Below are 13,336 nucleotides of genomic sequence, written 5' to 3'. Positions count from 1 at the left end.
GAAGTGACCCACATCTGGTCTCTTACCAGAGAAAGCTTCCTCTGGTGTCTTCATCCCAAGTAGGCGATGTAGGCTTCTATTCTACAAATAGATTGTTTTGTTGCATGCTTGAGCCCATAAGTGAAGTGGTAGGACTTGGTCATGCAACATTGCCCGTGTTGCCCCTACAATAGTTTTGTTCTTCCTTTCGGCCACCCCATTTCGCTGTGGGTTATGAGATGTCGTCAACTCTCATTTAATTCCTTCTGCTGCACAGAATTCCTTAAACTCTTGAGAGACATATTTTCCATTGTTGTTGCTTCTCAAGGCCTTGATCTTCTTCCTTGACTCTTTCTCGACCAAAGCTTTGAACTCACAAAACTTTGTGAAAGTTTGGTCCTTCTTCTGCTTGAAATAAGTCCAATATTTACGACAATAGTCATCAATGAAAATCACATAATACCTTTGCTTCATTGTGGATGCCGTCGAGAATGGTCCACACAAATTAGTATGAACTCACTCTAAGATAGCCTCTGCTCGACTATCTCGATCATGAAACGAAGACTTGGTGTACTTTCCTAAGGTACAACCTTTGCATGTGTCAACTTGATCAAGTTTACCTTTGGGAAGTCCTGTATATATTTGTTGCATTATCTTCAAAGCCCCATGATGTAAATGGCCCAACCACCTGTGCCACAACTCGCCAATATCTTGGCTTTACACCAATTCTAATTTCGTACTCAATGCTGCACAATCATCTACCTATAGTTTATAGAGATTCTTCACCTGAATCCCTATCCTCTTGGTCTAACCTGTGGCTATGTGTCTTAGGAATGCCTTTCCTTTACTGAAGACAACATTGTAGCCTTTGTCCTTCAACATCACGACTGATACCAAGTTCTTCTTCAATCCAGGCACATAATTCACATCTGTCAAGGTGAGAGGAGCTCCATGCTCCCTCTGAAAAGCAACCGTGCCCACTCCTGAAACACTATACCTTATGTTGTCACCCATCTCTATGCGCATATTGAGGTATTTATCCTCCAAGAAACTGAATAATTTTTTATCACCGGTCATGTGGAATGAGGCTCCACTATTAATATACTAGACACAACCCATCATCGATGACACCGTGCATGCGATGAGGGTAAAGTCCATTTCGAACTAAGAGGCTAATGCCTCACCTCCAAGCCTTCCCAAAATCCCTTCTTGGACTTCTTCAATGGGTAATTAGTCACATAATGTCCCATCTTGTGACAATTAAAGCATCTTACTTTAGACATGTCACCCTTCTTCCCTCTATGAGAAGAATTCGATTTGAAATGGGAAGCATTCCCCTTCCCTTTCCTTGCCTTACTTGCTAAGGCCAGATTTTCTTCATCATCATTCTTGGATGAATAACCATCTCGTGTGCTCCTCCTGATCTCCTCCTGCATAAGATCTGACCACAATCGTTCCCAATCTGGTAATTTCTCCCTTCCATTTACAGAGTCCTAGTAGCTATTCCAACTCTTTGGAAGGCCAAGGAGAGCGAGGCTCACCATATCATCAACGACAGTAGTTATTCCCACACTACCAAACTCACATCTGCAGGTGGTGAGCTTGTTCAGATACGTGGAAATAGTATCACCCTTCTCCATATTAATTCTTCAAAGCTTATCCTTGAGTGAAAATTTCCTCTGGTCGCTATTGTTCTGGTAAAGGTCCTTCAATGTCTTCCACATTGAAAATGGAGTATCCTTCCCATGGAGACTCGAGACAATATGGTATTGAACTCCCTCAAGGATGATCCATCTCACCTTCACCACACACTTCTTCGACTCAGCCAACTCTTATTCATTAGTTGAAGCTGGCTTTGGGATTTCTTGATCAATGAATTCCTTCAAGCCATTGTCTTCTAGTACAACCTCCATTCCATCTTTCAATGCTATGTAATTCGAGCTACCTTCCAAGGCATACTCGAGTCTCAAACCATAGAATGCCATTGGCCAACGTTGAAGTATGATATGAATTCAATTTGCACCTGCAACCCCAAACTTAAAACTTCGAATTTTCTTCTTAGTATACTATTCACAGCTCCGATACCATGCAAAAAATTTCTACAAATCCAGCTCTGATAGCATGTATGAAATCTGTGTAGGTTAAACCAATAATGCAATATAAATCAAATCATAATACTATAACCTACTTCTACTATCAATTTGTAGAAGCTTAAAGATCGAGATGAACAATATAACCAGAAGAAGAAGAAGCAATGGCACAATACACATGAAAATACTTTGGGGAAAGCCTCAGCTAAAAACCCCAAACTATTGTATTATCATACATGGTGGAAATACATAGGAAATATACAAAACCTTAGCTCTCACAGCTAGCCAACTCTCAGTACAATCCTCATAGATGCTCACAGGCAATCTTGGCTTCTCTCTAGCCTTCCTCTCTGCCCTCCAAGCTCCTATTTCCTTGCGTTGTTCCTTGTGGATGATTCTCTTGTTACCAAGTGGAAAACCTCCTTCAAAACTACGCAATCCTCAAGGATAAATCCTTGATTGCATACATGAGTTTTCTCCATGAGAAAACACATGCAACTAATAGTACACTGTCCTTGAACATTTATCTCAACTGGGTCTTTCTCAGAATAAACAAAGGGAATCTTCAGTTAACTGGAGTAGCACTAGTTGAGTGCATTAATGCGTCAACTAACTATTAACTCACTATTAGTTACTCAAACAGTTTGGAACTAATTTAACTGGACTTAACTCAGTAAACTGAGTTAACTAATTATAACTCAATCTTATCTCCTTAATTTAAGGGATAACTCTTGCATGACTTCAGAAAGACTTCTAACTTGAATTTCTCTAACTAATTAATTTAAAATTAATTAATTAATTATTTCCAAGTAGTTGTTAAGACTAAATTCGATTTTATTCACAATTTAATTCAAGGACCAATTAAATTGGAATATTCTTGTTGCCATATTTCAACAGTAACAGTCAAAGCCCTGATCTCCATTTTCATGCCATTCATTTCTATTTTTAGCCATTTTTTTGGATTTTTAGGGAGGTCTTTGAGAAAAAAGTTCGGCCTCGATCAGCACGATTTCCGAGTACGGGATCACGCCGGCCGAGGGTGATTTGCATAACCGTTCATGCTGACCGGCGCGACTGTTTCTAAAATAGGTGCGCCGGTGCCGTGGATAGGGAAAAACCATTCTTTCTCAAAAATTGATCGTTAAAACTTGAATTCTATGTGCCAAAATTGATAATTGACTCAAATTAATGGCTTTTGCAAGAGATAAATTGCCGAAAATGGTGGATTGGGAGGAAAGAGAACACGAAGATGTTGACACCCAGGAATTGAATGATCCAAATTGCCTAGAGGCTTTGAGGGCTTGTGGGTTACTCAAATTTTTCCTTACACTAGGGATGCGAACCTGGCCCAAGTTGCTTTGATACTTGATAAGCCTTTGGGACATTAACCTCGAGATTTTTGTCATTGGAAACCAGGAGCTGGAGTTGACAACTTTAGATATCTACTTCATCACTAGATTGTCTCGTAGAGGTGAGCCAATGAACTTGTATGGGTCATGTCCAATCGGGGAAAGCATATCTTCCCTGCTTTCCGAACACTGCCCTAAGGTCCTAAAATCGCAGATCGGGAAGATAGAGATTTCCAACGTGTGGGATTTAACACTGAGGGTGCTTCTATTGACTATCAACAGAGTGGCGAGGTCCTAGGTGGAACATGAGACTAACAAGTCGAAGTTCCTTTACGCTATTGACTGCACAACTCCTACAATCTTCAACTGGGCAGAGGCCATGAAGATGAACATCAAGCGCCAGTTGTCCAAGGCCAATGCAGGGAATCTGAAGAAATTTGGCTTTGGATCAGTACTTGTGACCATTTTCCTGGAACAAGTGCCACTGTTCTAGTATTAGTTGACTGCGGTCGATCCTCCTGCACCACACGATCCGCGGATGGCCCGCTGGAGTTGTCTAATGCCCAGGATCACTGGGGGTCAGCATATGTCATACCGACTGGCATTCTTCTCATGGATAAGATGACAGAAGATTTTCATGGAGGACTGGTCGTACAATGACACTGATTTCAATGGAGATCGAAATATTCCCTTACCAAATGGAGAGGACTTCGATGATGAAGGTAAAAGTAAAATTTTTGATTTTGATATTTTTTAATTGTTTTTGGTATATGCATGATTATAACATTTCTCTTGTTTGTGCAGATGTTGGACCAGAGCAACCAGCTGAGATGTCCCTGATAGTTAGGCACGTCCCCCACCCTATTGATGTTGTCGCCCCTTATTAGGAAGGGAGCGATAACAAGGAGGAGATTGCGAGGAACCTCGAGGGATTGACTCATGGTATCCCAGAGTATGCTCGGATAGGAGACATGCCCCAACGGTACCAGAGGCACACAGTGGGAGTCTCAAATTGGATTCGTCAACTGTTGAGTCGTGTTGCACGAGCTGTCTTGTGCTACCATGACCACCATGTTGAGTAGTTCCTAGATCTAGCACCTACATATTTTTTGAGGCCTGCATGCCACGGATGTACGAGGCCTACATGCCACGGATGTACGAGGCCTGCGAGCCACTGATGTTATTATAGACACACATATTATTTTTTAGGGTTTTGATGTATCAAACATTCTCTCTCTCTCTCTCTCTCTCACACACACACATATATATGTTGTATTTTCCTGCCTATTATGGTACAAATGGTTTTTTTATCTTTTATATGTTTCGTAAATGTCTATCCAACACGTAATTAGTGAATGCATTTGTCAATGTATTCATGCATCTAGGAATATGATGATATGTAATATAATAAAAATGTCTTTCCAATAGATGGATACAGAGATACATTCATAATATTTGAGGGTTCCTAACGGAATATTTCCCGTTGAGTTGAAGAACGACAAGCTGTGAATCCAAGTTGACAACCAATTCCCTGAGCCCATAGTGATGGATTCTTCCAATAGTTCGATGACCGCACTGTATTCAACAATGTTTTTGGTTGTACAACCCAGGAAGATACCTTGAAGGTCAATCAACTCACCGTTAAGGTCATAGATAGCCCTTGTTGTGGATGATAGGTTTCGGGTACTACGACAAGCACCATCGGTGAAACCAACGTGAGGAGTTGCAGACATCTTTAAAGCAAGAAAAGCATAGTAAACAAGAAAATTGTTTGAAGACTATCACACAAAACCATGCTATAAAAAAATGAATCACACACTAATGTACATAAGTATCCATGCAATATGACCTAAGCATAGAAAATTTTGAGGGAGTCCATGCTAGGACTCGGATAATTAATCAACACAAAAGGACACGGAATTTTTACAGTTGTCATGACGAGTAAGCATTGACTCAGCCAAATAATGGAGTAGAACTCATATAAGGCTTTTCCCCCATGCCCCCTGGGTGAGGGAGGGTTAAGAGTTAGATGGAAACCCCATTGAAATAATGGGAAATCGGTGAAAACTTGGGTAGGGTGAAAAATCCTGAATCCATGAAGGGATAAAGGTGCCCTCAGTTGAAAGATCTTGATCTTGTCAGGGTAAACTGACACATCAATGGGCAGTGAAGAAGAGCATTCTTTGAAAAAGGTAGACATGACCACTGGGCAAGGCAAGAACGAGGAGAAATGATGAGTATCGATCCAGGATGATTCCTCGAGAGACATGTGTTATATGATACCTTCATCAGTGAGGAAGGTCCCGACTAAGGGCGTTAGAGTCGGTCTGGTCATCCCTCCATCAGAGATCAAAACTCTTTTTGCATTTCATGTTTAGGTCCCCCATCACTTTCGATCAGTTTCATTTTGTTAGGAGCATGCCATAAATCTGACGGAAGGGCTTTTTTCATTCATCCCCCTCATTCTTTGCACTATTGGCTCAGGTCTGTCCATCAAAATCGACCCTTAAAAGTCATTTGCAGTCTTGTTGCAGTTTCTAGGTCATAACAGTCATTTTAGTCATTAGGTCTAGGGTTAGTCAATCTGGTATTCAACGAAGTCTAATAAAGCTAGCAGGTTAGAGGGAGGTCCTTGATAGGTTGCTATTTCAAAAGATTCTTATCCTCATATGGATGGATTATGACTTCTCTTCAAAACTCTGTTTTGAAAATAAGTCGACATTTCGTTTTTTGTAATAATTTTTCAAAATTTTCAGTTCTTCAATTCTCCAGGTGCAGCCCTGGTCTCCTTTTCCAAATCCCATGTCAGCTATCCCTGCAAAAAATTGCCAAGAAATTCATCATTTCGACCAAAAAATCAAGGAGGAAACAAAAAGGTCAGAGTTCTATTAATTGTGAAAAATTGTAAATTGCAAATCATTACAAAGTGGGTTTTTGGAGAGACAAAAATCAAATTGATGTCTATATAAAGTTTTTCCATGAAGATGAAAGTCATTTTGCATGCCAAGGTTGGAGAAAAACGTTTCAAGGCGAATTTGTGAGAGCAGTGTGTGCTCTAAAGAGAACTGGCTTGCAGCTGACCGGTGCGGCGCACATAGAGCGCATGGCGCACTGGGGATTTCCACCCAGTGTAAAGTTGAACGGGCGTGACGCACACAGAGAGCGCGGCGCAATGGGTTTTGAGCGCGGTGCATATAGCCTCAAGCCCGAAAATTGTTGGAAACTTCACCAAATTTCTCATACTTGGCCTAGATTTTCCAGGTAGGCTTGCTATCTTACCATTGCATCAAGTTTTATGATAAGAGACGGTGGTTTATGGGTGATAGTGGTTGCAATAAAAAATTTCAAAACCTACTTCTAAAAGATCCTCAAGCCAATTGCAGCCAGGTTTACAATTCACTGTTTTGCCACCAAGATTTTGTCTCCCTCCCATTGTTCCCTTATTTTCACTCATCCCTAATTCCCTATCACCTAAATTCATTACTCCCTTCTCCTACATACTTTATCCCAAATCCTCCAACCCCACACATCAAAACCTATACAACTAATCCCAAACCCTAAACCCTATTTCCATACATCAATCCCTCAAACCCCCTCCCATATTTCCCTATTAAACTTCTCCCAATAATTCCCATTCCTCAATATTGTTTCCCCTTCCTAACAATCCCTAACAGTCCCTGTTGCATTTGTTTTTTCCCTTGGTGGTAGAATTTGAATACAACATCCAAAAGAGCAGTTCAAGCACAATTTATACACAGCAGTCATTTTGTCTTTGAGGTAGTTTGTCCAGCAGTCATGGCATCTGAGCATTCGTCAGACTATGAGGTAGAAACCCAAAGTGACTCTCCCTTGGAAGAACAGGCACCTCGGAGACCGCATAAAAGTGGTAGACATGTTAGGGAAGAGCCAATCACCCTCACAGAATTGCAGGCCTGCTCTCTTGTTATGCAGTGTTTTCAGCAGCAGTCATGCTATGAGTTTTGTCAAAAGGTGGCTAGTGTCCAATTTCATCATGAGTTGGCTCATCTTTTTGTGCTGCACTTGCACGGAGATCAAGCTATCTTGGCTGGTGTCACCTTCACACTTACACCAGAATCTGTCTCATTAGCAACTGGTATACCGAACATTGGGGAACCATGGCACAAGAAACAAAAGATTGATCGGCAACATTATGACCCATACATTAAAACCAGTTGCTTGAGGCAGCTCAAGGGAGTGTTTCCGTTCCGGTATCTGAAAGATGAATATGCTCCACTAATGAGATTGATCATGAAATATTTCAGTTGTGAGGGATGGTTCTCTCGTCTTTATGTTTATCACATCAGGTTGCTCATGCATTTCACCAGGATACGGATGATGAACATTCCGTATTTAATTTGCCGAAACATTGAGAGGATGACCACCTTTATATAGCGTAAAACCCCTCAGCAGCAACTTAACAATGTATATCATTTTGCTCTTATTAAGATTTTGGTGGTTCATCAGCTCATATTGCAGGGCATCACTTGGGATGATTTCATCTCCGTGACTTCCTTAGAGCTTCACGGGGAGTATCAGAGGTTAAGCATGAGGGTGAACCTTCTCATCAGTATGAGCGCCATGAGACTGCTAGTGTGCCGGTTTTTATCACATATCAGAGAGGCACCAAACATTTGTTTGCAGTGGAAAAGCGAGTGTTGTCTCCACTCGGGGTGGAAGGGGCCTCGTTTCCTCCATCAGTATCACAGGTATAGGACAAAGGCAAGGAGCCAATGTAGGATGAGGGGCCTTCAGGTGAGCCATCAGGTGAACGAGAGACTGAGTTCATTCTCCTTCATGATGATGATACAGATACGGGTCCACAAAGCACCAAACTTAGAGAGATCATCCAGGAGAAGCAATCAGAGATCAAAGCCTTATCCCTTGACTTGGAGAGGGCTAAGTGGACCATGAAATACTTGGAGTAGAGGAACAAGCAGCTTGAGGATCAGCAAGCGATCATGGAGCTATAAAACATTCGTGAGCATCACCAAGCTGCACAAAGGAGAAGAGTTGACCTCACATCATTGGAGCAAGAAATTAATGAGGATCGGGAGGCCAATATTGAGAGAGTGAACATGCACTTAGAGAGGTTGTTGGACAAGGCTGAAAAATACCATGTACTGCTGAGACACATGGCTTTTCATTACATGGCACGCAACAAAGTGTGCAAGTCCCGAATCAGGAATTTGAAGGCGAAATTGAGGAAGGCAATCAAGAAGCAAGAGAGGCAAAGGGAGCTAGATCATCTTTAGATATTGGTAAAGGCCTCTTTAGCCCAGCATAATACTTGATAAGGAAGCTACAGTCCAAATTTCAAGAAATTTGGGGCATTATTGGTATTTTTGGAAATTTTTGTGCAAAAAACAGGGTTTTTCTCCCTGTGCGCCGCGCCACGTGGCGCGCGCTTACAATAAGAGGCTCCAAATGAAAAAAAGTTTATAGTTTTGGATTTTTCATGGAAAATCATGACTGTTGGTGCTTGGCCAAGACATTTGGGCAAGTTTTGAGTCCTGAGGAGGTAAAAAACACCCTAAAAATGAGCTCTCTGCCCCTAATTTCACACACAGAAAGCAGTGTTCGGAGATTGAGTTTTTGGAGGGGAAAATGGGCACCAAATTCAGAAATTACACTTGGGTTGGAAAGTAGACAGGCAGGGCTTTCCAACAAACACACTTGGGCTCAATTTGGACTTCAGGAAGTGCCTCAAACTCAGCCTCAAAGTGGCGTGACGCACAGAGAAATTGGCGCGACGCACAAAGAATTTTGGCTTGTTTTTCACTGTTCAGCTCAGCAATTCGCCCAGTTTTGACCATTTTTGCTTCTTGAAGTTATTCTTGAATTTTCATGATGTAATTTGACAACCATGATGTAATATTGGCACATTTTTACTTGTTCTAGAGGATTCATTCACCAAAGAGTGAAAAATTAATGAATGAATCAGTTTCCTACATTATAGAGGCAAGTTGTTTTGATTGCCTAGATTTTAGTGCTTTGTTTAGAATTGGTTGAAACAACTCCTAGAATGATGAGCTCGACCCCTAGAGGAAAGGGAATGGGTTGGGCTAGTCTATATCATATATTTTCTAAGTTATTTTCAGGGTTGGACTCTTGGGAAAAGTTTGGCACTCTATTGTACATTCTATCTCTACATTTTTGGCTAAGGAAAGACCAGGGTTTTGCAGCACTGTTTGGGATCCATGTGGCTTTATGTTTTGATGGTGTACTTCTCTGAGTAATTTTAAGTTTATCTACTTTTATGTGTATCATTTTCATTCTTCTTCTTCTTCTGAATTTGAAACAAATGAGTGATTAAGGTGGAATGCATAACTATTATGCTCTGCCTTTGAATTTGTTTAGATTTTCATGTTTTCTTCAGTTTAAGGAGAATCCTTGAGACTCTCTTGCTCTCCTTATCTCCTCACCTATCTGATCTACCCATCTCACTTTATTTAAAGCATCAAAACGATCGCCTTCCTTGCCCCAATCAGACCTCTGCAGAAACTGTGCCTCATCCCCGAGCCCAAATTTGCCTTTCCCATCTTTTCAACAAAACCCTAAAAAAGTCAAATCAAATCCTTTGCACTTAATACCTAGCCTAAGATCAGTTGCAAATTTAGTCATCTCAAGCCTCATCAATTACCTTTTGCCGAGATTGATCCAGAGAGAGCCCTCACCTGTCCTCGTAGGGCTAGCTACGAGGCTGAGCGTGGTTTGATGTGGACCTAGAACCTTGTCTTTTCAGCTTGAGACAAATCTAGACTCTAACAAAGGGATCGGATGATTCCAAAGTGCCAAGCCAGGAGGAATGAGAATACATATCGAGAGAGGTCTTCGACATATGAGAATCAAAGGATGCAGAGTTCGAAGCCGAAACAATTTCCACGTAATTGACTTCGTCGAGACTAAGTGGCATAACCTCGCCCCAAGTATCAACAAGATCTGGTGCAGGTATGACCCAGGGATCAGATTTGACTTAGACCATGTTGATGGAGGCAACATGAGGAGGTGGGAGTGGAAAAATTCCCATTAAGGTAGAACCTTTAAAGAGACTTGCCCCCACACTCTCATAGGGAGCACCAGAGTGCTTGACATACGGAATATTGCCATCCGAGAAGGAAGAGGCAAAAAAAGACAGTTGATCGACGGTGACAATTTTCCATTGATGGGGAAAGCAAATCACGCAAAACAAAGAGGAGGCCACGGCATGCATGGCATGAGTCAAAATTTGGCCGAGTAGAAGATTATAATTGAGATTGGTGTCAACAATCTCTACTTCAACTTGCACTGTCTTGCCTTCCAGGGTGATGGTAAGGTTAGGTAAGACACCGAAGGGTCGCAAATCACGCCCATCAAAAGCTTCCAAAGTGTTTGGAGACTGGTTCAGTGTAGCCTTCCAACATGCAGTTGACATGATGCAAGTGGAAGCACCTTCATCAATGACAGTGCGGTGGATGGTCTTCTCGTTAATGATTACCTAAATAATGAAGGCAATCTGATGAGGGAGCCGTGGAACATGGTTCTCCAGATCAAAACATATCAAATTAGAATTGGTGGGATTGATGCCCCCGATAGTTGACAACAAATATTTACGCTACGATGGGTAGCTTTGGAGTACCTCAAGAACTGACATAGCTGACAACACCTGAGCCAAGTCCTCAAAAATATTGTAGTGCTGAGTGGCTCAAGCGTTGGGATTATACTTGGATTTCCATAGCACACCTCGATAGGGTGGCTGTGTAGCGGAATTAGGGTTAGGGCACTCGATTTGCAGAGGGCCAGAACTTGGGGTAGAAGAAGAAGGTGCAGCTTCTTTTTCTTTCCCAGCTGCCGGAGCTGGAGTTTGATAATCTTTCGACTAGATGGCCACATTAATGGGCATTCTCATAATGAACACTTGAGATCCAGAGGAAGCAGATCGAGGTTGTTCTACCATTTGGGTCTGTTGAGATGGAAATGGCTCTTTAAGGACAGCAAGGGTCCCTTTGAGTAGGAAATTAACTTCGAATCGTTGAGGACAATCCTTAGTGTAGTTATCCTCCTCGCAAATAACATAGGGATAATTAGGTTTCCATTGTGAAGATTCACGAGTAGACGATTTGGGAGGACCCTGTTTCGACGCATCAGCTTTAGCTTTGCCTTTGCCTTTCTTTTTTCCTTTCGAGGATTTTTCCGCTGCGGTAGACTGGACAGCATGGACCTCTAAGGTTTTACCAAGGCTTGACTGATTTTGAGATGAGCTATTAGGAGCAACATTTGAGATTGACTTCTATTTGGAAGAATTTTTAGAAGGGGTCTGGGATACTAAACCAATAACTCCATCAATGGCAGGAACAACTAGTGACTTTAACACTGCAGGATCAGATGATGGCCGTGAAGCATTGGGTAACAACTTGTATAAGGTGCCAGACTAAGAGTAAACTAGATCCAAGTACTAGGCACAAGAAATGGCTTGCTCTTCAGTGACGCATCCACCCATAGCTATATCGCGAACAATTGGGGCTACGAATGATTTGGTAAACCATTCAATGAGCAACTAATCAACTATCTCGAATTTTATCTGGTGATGTCTACGTCTCCATTCATGGATGTGATTAGAGATGTGCGTCACAGTGTCTTGCTTAAGCGATGTGAACAAATAGGTGCCAGTTTCATAGTGAACCGACAGCTGAAAATGCATGAGGAAAGCCATGGCTAACAAATTGAATTCATGGAAAGTACTTCAAGGTAGCTCGATGTACCATTTCACTGCAGCACCCGTGAGGGTTCGTTGGAAAAGACGAAGACAAATGGAATTGTCCATGTATGATTTCGACAAGCACTAGAGGAGATATGTCATCACATGGACCTAAGGATATTCTTTAGCTTTTCCATCGAACTTTGGGCATTCACTTGGTATCTTGGATAGCACCGAAGGCTAGTACGACAAATGAAGGATTAGATCATTCGTAAGGCGCGATACATCTAGAAACTCAAGTGTAGCCAAGAAAGGTAATTGAGTGTTAAAAGGCATGGGAGGTCAATATGTGAGTCCATAGGGAGGAGCCCATCCTTACTGGTAAGGATTTTGGCCCCAAAGTGGGGGATTTTGGCCATATTGCATCTGAGGCTACCCCCATTACGTATTACCTTGACCATAGGGATGATTCTGACCTTGAATACGTTGAAACTGTCCAGGCACAGGTTGTTGATAGGCAACATATGAGTTGAAAGGTTGTTGATCCTATTGACCTTGGACATATGGATATGGGACCTGTTGCCTTGGAACATAAGGTTGTTGAGCCTGTTGTCCCTGAACAAGAGGGTTCTGGACCTGCTGTCCTTGGGAATAAGGTTTATACACTTGTTGCCCTTGGACGTAGGGGTTTTGTACCTAGTGTCCTTGGCCGGCAGGATTCTGAACCTATTGACCTAGGACAAGAAGATTCTGGGCCTCCTGCTATAAGACTTGACCTTGACCTTGCCCCTGCAATGGTTGACCCTATTGATATGTATACAAGGGTTGCTGCTACCTTGGTTGGTTTTGTTGTTGCAAGGGTTGACCTTGCGATTGCAAAATTTGTCCCTAGGTTTGCAGAGGTTGGCCCTACGAGGGTATGGGTTGAGAGGTATGTGGAGCATATTGCATCTGCTATTGCGTGGCCTGCTGCAACTGTTGTAAGTATTGACCTTGTGGTTGTTGCAGGTGACCTTGCTGCAGGATAATCTACCCTTGTTGTTACGTGGAAAGCTCTTGCTGCAATAAAGGTTTCCCTTGCAGTAACAAAGGTTGCCCTGGTTGTTGTAAAGGTTGTCCTTGCTACTACAAGGGTACTTGAACAGTGCCCGGGAAATTACCGAACTGAATCTGGCCATAGCTAGGCTGGATGTACTGCCCAGATTGAAGGGTGTAAGGTTGAT

This window comes from Pinus tabuliformis, chromosome 8 (assembly GCF_031772625.1).
Source record: "Pinus tabuliformis cultivar Carrire ecotype Pingquan chromosome 8, CPIR1, whole genome shotgun sequence".
In the NCBI taxonomy this organism is placed as follows: domain Eukaryota; kingdom Viridiplantae; phylum Streptophyta; class Pinopsida; order Pinales; family Pinaceae; genus Pinus; species Pinus tabuliformis.
The sequence above is the reverse complement of the archived record's forward strand: the minus strand, read 5'-3'. Positions refer to the sequence as shown.